We start from the raw sequence: 7,118 nt of genomic DNA, 5'->3' as shown, positions 1-7,118 counted from the left end.
AGTCTGGTTCCCAAGGACCTGAAAAGGGCATTTGCTGATAAAGAGCAAAATGGACACGGGCCTGTTCTTCTACTTGAGGTTTTTTTGAGTCTTTGATATTTTGGGAAACTAGCAATCTTGCAATCCACAGAGAGTTAATCTTACTAGCTATATGAAACTATATATCTGCCTCTGGCTAAACTAGAAGTGATACACATCCAAACAATTACTTTTCTAATGAAATACTAGAAGGTATCCTTTACACACCAATCCATCATCTATAACGTCCTGTCAAAGCTGTTTTAGTATATGCCAATATACCATGGGAGTCCCCAGAAAAAAAAAAAAAGGAAAAAAAGGGGGGGCAGGAGGGAGGCCTAGCTCATTCTTGCCTGCTTGGAACATTAAAAAGGGACTTCAAATATTATCCACTTGCAGAACCATGGAACTTGGCACAAAATCCATGCCTTGTTACAGGCTCCTGGTTTTCACTTTCAAAAATGCTTTTACCTTATACGGCTGGGGGGTGAAAAAAAGCTTCCAAACTATAAATTTTGTTTGAATTGGCAACATGTTATCTCTCTGAGACCGCAAAGCGCCTGAATGAAGATCTCTTAACCATACCATTAACATCCATGCAGTATGGGCATAAAACCTGAAAGCTCCCCCAACCTGACTGTAAATCAGTTAGTCTAATAAAAGACACCACTTCGACTGAATAACTTCACCTTGTTTATCCCTCCAGATCATTTTGGTTAGTAACACCGATGTTATTAGTGCCTGGTACACCACAACCTCCACCTGGGTCTTCACCACCCTTACAGAAAAAGGCCTGAAAGTTCAGGCACCCTGGTAATTCCCCCAGCAAAAACAGCTTTGCTAGCCAAAGGGATACAGCAGCGGTGAGGCTTGAAGAAAGGTTTGTGATGTCCCTGTTGCAGTCACTGGCTCACTCTCTCTTCCTTATCTCTCACTACCAGCTCAGCCATCACCTGGGGCTCAGCATCCTCTGGTGGAAATGGGTACCAGACCGTAGAGTAAGCCCCTGCATATTGCATCTCCTTAGGCATCTCCTTACTAAGTCTTTAGCCATTTATTCTTTACCACTCTCCCCCATTTCATCTACACAAAGGTTTGTGGCAATAACAATAAAGAGGTCTCTATATACCCATAATAAAAAAAGCAAAACACCTCAGTCCTGCCCTCTTCATCCAGCCTGAGGCCACAGCTCACAGGTCCCGTGCTCCCATGCTTGGAGCAGCCTGTTTGTCTTGCCCTCCTGAAGGTCTCCGCACCCTTTCACGTACCAGCACGATGCTCGGTGCTCTCATTCCACTTGGTTAGCCTAGAGCTTTGAGGTAGGTAGACTGCTGCACGTGCTTCTTGGACTGCTCTGCCGTGCTCCAGCTCTGAGCCTACTCACCCTTGCACAGCAACACAGGCAAGGGTACCAAACACCTGCTCTCATTCCTGCCCTGATATGCCTTTGCTCCTGCTTAATATTTCTAGCATGTTCTGCTACCTGTACAGAGGAAGAAATGCTTTATTTTAGTAACTGGCTGCAACCTGAAAACATCACATGTCCAAAGTCTCAGAAAGCATAAGTGTCAAGCTCCCTCTGACCTAGCTTCTCAGCCTCTTAGGATCTGGCATACCTACCTCATCTCTCAGCTCTTTGAGAGTCAGGCTTCTAAGCCTCCCAAAGCATCTAGCTCCAGACTGTGATCAGAATTTGTGGAGACTACAGGTTATCGCAAAACAGGAACCCTTCGTGCAGCTACACTTGCTATACTACTAGGACTCCTGAAAACCACCTGCATTAAACGCTACAGCTGGTATGTTGTCCAAATAACTGAACTTCAAACCATCAGTATCACACAATTCTCAGCCTGCGATCCTTGTAACATAGTCCTTAACATAGGTGTACTCTTAGGTAACTACACAATTCAAAATCATAATCCTAATAGTCCATTCTCCTCAATGCAACACTTAACTATGCAATACAGTTTGGGAAGAGAAGTATGATGAAAAAGAACAGAGCTACCATCTAACAAACAACTTTGCCTTATTCTTCACAACACATTGCTTTTGTCATCTGTGGCCAACGAGAATTTAGGACAATTACAGATTAACCACAAATACAACCAAACACAAAGTCAGAGTGAACGCAGACCGACACACCACTAAATAGCCATAATCTATAACATTTCTAAATTAGATAATTCGTTTCAATTCATTAATTCTTAAATTAGTAAACTGTACACCTGCTTTGGCAAAGCCTGTTAGCTTCAGCTGCAGCTCGATGTTGCCCTCCTGTGGGCCGAAAAAAGGGAGATGAGTTGTGTTTCTTCATGCCTTTGCCATATCGAGAGAAATGTGTGCACGGTCCGCGCCTTTCCAGCTGAGACAGGGTAAGCACAGGTGAGCTGAGTCCCTGGGAATCATGTAAATGTAACATTATTCTCCAGATTTAATGCTTCTGGGCTACTTGTGGTACAAGTCTGCTCCAGGTCAGTCAAAGGAATAAACATCTGCATCTTGCCAAATTAGGAGCAGCTTACAATATGGTATTTATGCTGACTTTCTTCCAGCGGAGGGAAGAGAGGTGATACATGAAGTTTGCTGGAACAAAAAACTACTCTTTAATTTTTTCAGCAGGTTTGAATGGCGGAGTGAATTTTTTTTCATCCTTTGCCTCCTGACAGTACAGGTGCCCAACAGTGGGGTTTTCAGTCTTGAGGATCCCCAGACATAAGTCATTTTTGCTTCCAATTTGATGAAGGCCTGTCTCTTGCCTAGGCTGGGGTGGATTTGTCTGCAACAGCCTCCTTGTAACACAGTTAAGTGCTTGTTACTCATATGACACTTCCCATGTTGTTGTCACTTGGGGACTGTAGGTCCCCATTTCTGTAACAGACTGAATTTGAGACCCATCTGAATTCTGAACTATGGCTGAATTGATTTGGGGATGCCACATAGTTAGGTTGGTCTCCAGTTAGTCTTCCATTTCCTAAGGATAGAATAAAGGGGCAAATTCCCTACCAGTAGGAGGTAGGAAATGCTCCAAAACCAGTGACTTGTGAAACACAGATGGCACTTAAAGACTGGAAAGCTAATAACTGACCTCTTCAAGCCTGAAGCAACAGCCAGGAGACAGGATGGGAGTACCTGGGCTATGTAAGGAAGACCATACTCCTTTTCTTGTGCGTGATGCACAAGTAGTGAGAGCCGTGAGGAACACAGGGTAGTAGGGCTTCTTTTGTTATTTAAATTAATTAAATTCAATTAATTAATTAATTAATAATTCTTCCTGCATCAAAGCCCCTAGAGAATTATTTATAGTGCTGTCATGGCTGTCACTCCAGCAAGGTTGACTCCCCCGAGACTCCTCCAGGACCTGCACAGTGCTAAGGGAAGGAAAAGGTGGTTGACGCAGCCACAGGAAGAAACTGAGCTTCAATTCCTTTTATCAGAGCAGCAAAGCTCAGGTCTGTGCCAGGGTCACTGCAAACCTCAGGGACAGATGGTCTCACTTCCAGCCTTCCTTCCCAAGATTATATTTATGTCACTCTGGAGCAAAATCATATCAAGCTCAGATTTCCAGGTCATTTATTTTCACTGAAGATGCAAGTTGCCCATAGCATTGTTCCAAACAAAAACGGGAGTTAAATATTTAGCAATAGAGTTTGACTCTACACGTAGTCAACATGAAGCAATAAGTTGTGTAGTCTTGGATCCTTGGCAAAATCCACCTCCGAATTCAGAAATGAACTTTGTGGCTGGGTTTGACTGCTGCTATAGGCCAAACCAACATCTCAAATCCAAACATAACCTCAAACTGAGGAAGCTGAGGTCAGACAATTGCGGCTTGGGTTCATGTCTAGTTGTTACCAAGTCAAAGGCTTCCCTCTCAAAAACAGAGTGCTAATGATCAAGCAACAATCCAAATGCAAATGCGAAAGAAGCACCAAGAAAACATCTGGAAGCAATATTGGTAGGAAGAGAACATGGAGACGTGGCCAAATGTTTCACTGCCAAAGAGGGGAAAAAAAAATTAAAAAAAAATTAATGACAAGGGGCTTTTCCCTGCCTGCATTCAAAGATCATCAGCAGACCATCTGTGTAGAATAAAAGACTAGGAGAGAAAGTACATACGTGGCTAGGGAATGAGGAAAGAAGAAACTGCTAGAAAAGCAACTCCAGACTAGCTAAGGAAAAAGCTGATTAGCATGCAGTCAGCTGAGATCTACACAATAAATAGCATAATCAACATTCATATACATCTGTCCAATAAAGCCTGTGACAGCCACCATTTTTCCTTAACAATCACCAAGTTTATATCAGAAGTTACCACATGCTGGCAAACAAAGTCAAATTTCTGAAATCTTTCTTGCCACAATTGATCTGTTGATTAAGCATCAGGATAATGCAAGGAGTCAAATTAATGAAAGCCACTGGAAACTTACATTAATGCTTAGGCTACAGTGGCTGCTGACACAAAGAATTTAAATGAATTCCAGAGACCAGCTGGCAAAGAAAATATGTTGAAGCAGAGGGAAATTTTTAAAGCAAATCTGAAAAGGTAATTTTGCTGGGGCTTGTTTCTGAAAAAAAAAAAAAAAAAAAAAAAAAAAAAGTTTTCACTTTCCTGCAGCAGCTTTAACTTCAACAGAAACATTGCTCCTTATTGCCCGGCCAGTTCTTACACATGCACCCCTTCAGGGCAGACTTCCAAATATTAGATGGACAGAGATGCTGCGCAAATATTTACTCTGTTCTGTGAGGTAGAAAGCGAGGGGCAGTAAAATGCAGGTTTGTAATGTCTTATAAAAAGACAGAGAGATGCATGTTGCCAACCCATCGCTTGGTTTCCATTTCCCAGCTCCCAACACCTCTCTGCAGGATGCTGAGGGTCCCGTCGGGGTGGGGAGAGCCCACTGCCCAGCTGCAAGCAGGGCTCATGGTCTGTGTCCTCAGGGACAAGCTTTGGCACACACCTTCAAGCTGAGCTTCTTCCTCACGGGCTGCAAATACAGGAGCCAGTACCCCTCACAAAAAGTCAGGACACAGGAAAATCTGTTGTCCATACAAACTGCTTTTAGAAGAGCTGGTTCTGCAGCTGAAAGCACTTTTAACCTACTGTCAAATTATATAATGGAGCAAGGGACAAATTACTGCCTCTTTCCAGCCCTGCTCAAAGTGAGTTTCACAGGCTTCATTCTTCCTCGGAATCACTTCAGCTCTAGCACAGTTTTCCAGTTAAAAAGCCATTTCTGAAAGTGCCTTCACCCAAACGACAATTCAAATAAAACATACTACACGTAGACATTTATTTGTCCTTAATAGCACCTTCCTTGATGGATATATACTTTCGGTACATCTAGGAAATGAAACCCGACCAGAGATGTGAAGAATTTGCGAGGAGGCGAGATCCGATGAGTAAGCAGCTGCCTTATTAGCAGCTGTACAGCTCTTGATTTAGAGGCTTCATTCACTCAGAGCTGAGGAACATCTTCTGCGCCTGATGCTATAAATGTCGGTCGGGACTAAAAATGGCAACAGGACATTTTTGTTGTTGCTTCCCAGCCATGTCACCTGAGTCCAACAAAGCTGCATGGGTGATAGAGGAAGCGGATCCTCTGGCAGTGGCACATCAGTCCCGTCCCTCGCATCCGTGCCTCCTCCTTCACTCCTGCAGCAGGGACGGCTGTTGAGCGAAAGCAGAGCCATGAAAACAAACAGGTCTCCCAGCGACCGCCCGGCAGCCCCACACTCGCACCGAGTCCGCTCTGCATCTCTAAACTTTCCACCGATGCGACGAAACCCTGGTCTCTCCAGAATGGCTTCGTACTTTCAAAACTATCTGGATTGTCAGATCTGTATTCATTCCTGGCCAAGAATGACCTCTTAAGATAAACACAGCATGATTTAGCCAGCTGACAGCCCAGCTGTGGTTGAAGAGTGCCATAGGATAACCAGGGCATCCAGCGGGACACTGGAAGAGACCAGCACCATGGGATTTGTGAAACAGTGCTGACACGTGGCACAAGAGCAACTCGATGTACCTTTGTATTTCCAGCAACCTGCTTTCTTTTTAAAGAAAGCTGTTCTTTCCCCCTCGCCCCAGAAGTCTGCTTTAACCTGACTCAGTACAAGCAACCACAGAAATCCCTGAGCAATTACAAAGATATTTGCTACATTTTCCATTCTTATAGGAAAGAAGGTTCTTAACCCTTTATGGTCCTTTGGGGTTTAGTCTGCGTTTAGAAGGAGCAGAACCTTAAGTAACCACCCAACAAAATACAGATTTTTTGCTGGATTAGACTTTAAGGCTAGTTTAGGAGTTTATTTTCCAGTTAGTATTTTAAAAATGCTATTCCCACTCACCACATCTAGAAAGGAAATCCCACAGCATGAAAAGGCTCCATGTGGTTCAAAACTGTAACTTTTCCACTCACATAGAAGAGGGAGCTAATAACCTCTAATATGAAAACAATTCTGCAGTTGTATTCTCTGATCTGTCACATCCATAAATTCAAACGCCAATCCAAAAAACTCAAACTGGCTTTACTCACTAAGAAATTGCCTCTTCTCCTGATAATGACTTCCTCCGACAACAAAATTACATTGAAACAATTGAACTTTGCCAACAGAGAATTTATGAGATAGAAAGTGAAACCTTTGTGCTATCGGAGTCAGCAGCTCAAGATCTAGTCCACAGCAGTTAATGGAAATGGAATTATTATTAACAATGAATATTTATAAAACATAATAGTCCAAGCATTTTACAGTTTTAAGGTGTAAAATGGAAATCATTTTTCCATTTTGTCTTTTCCTCTGCAGCCTACAAACCACATAACCAGTTAATATACTCACTGAAGTATACAAAGAGTTTCCATTTAACTTTTTGCTACTTGACTAAAATCAGCAGGCAAACCCATCAAACTAGAGCTGATAAAAATGGCTCTATCCATCTACCTCTTGTTTTTAAAAGACTTGAAGAAATGGTTCTGTGCAGATTTTTTTTTTAATATAGTTTTAAGTTCTATAATCTTTTTTGACCTGGCTTTGCCAAGGTACAATCAAACATGTATGTCAGTGGTCACTTGAAATATTTGACAGTGTTTTGGTACGGACTG

The sequence above is a fragment of the Aquila chrysaetos genome, chromosome 10 (genome assembly GCF_900496995.4).
Source record: "Aquila chrysaetos chrysaetos chromosome 10, bAquChr1.4, whole genome shotgun sequence".
NCBI classification, from domain to species: domain Eukaryota; kingdom Metazoa; phylum Chordata; class Aves; order Accipitriformes; family Accipitridae; genus Aquila; species Aquila chrysaetos.
This window is presented reverse-complemented; position numbering follows the sequence as displayed.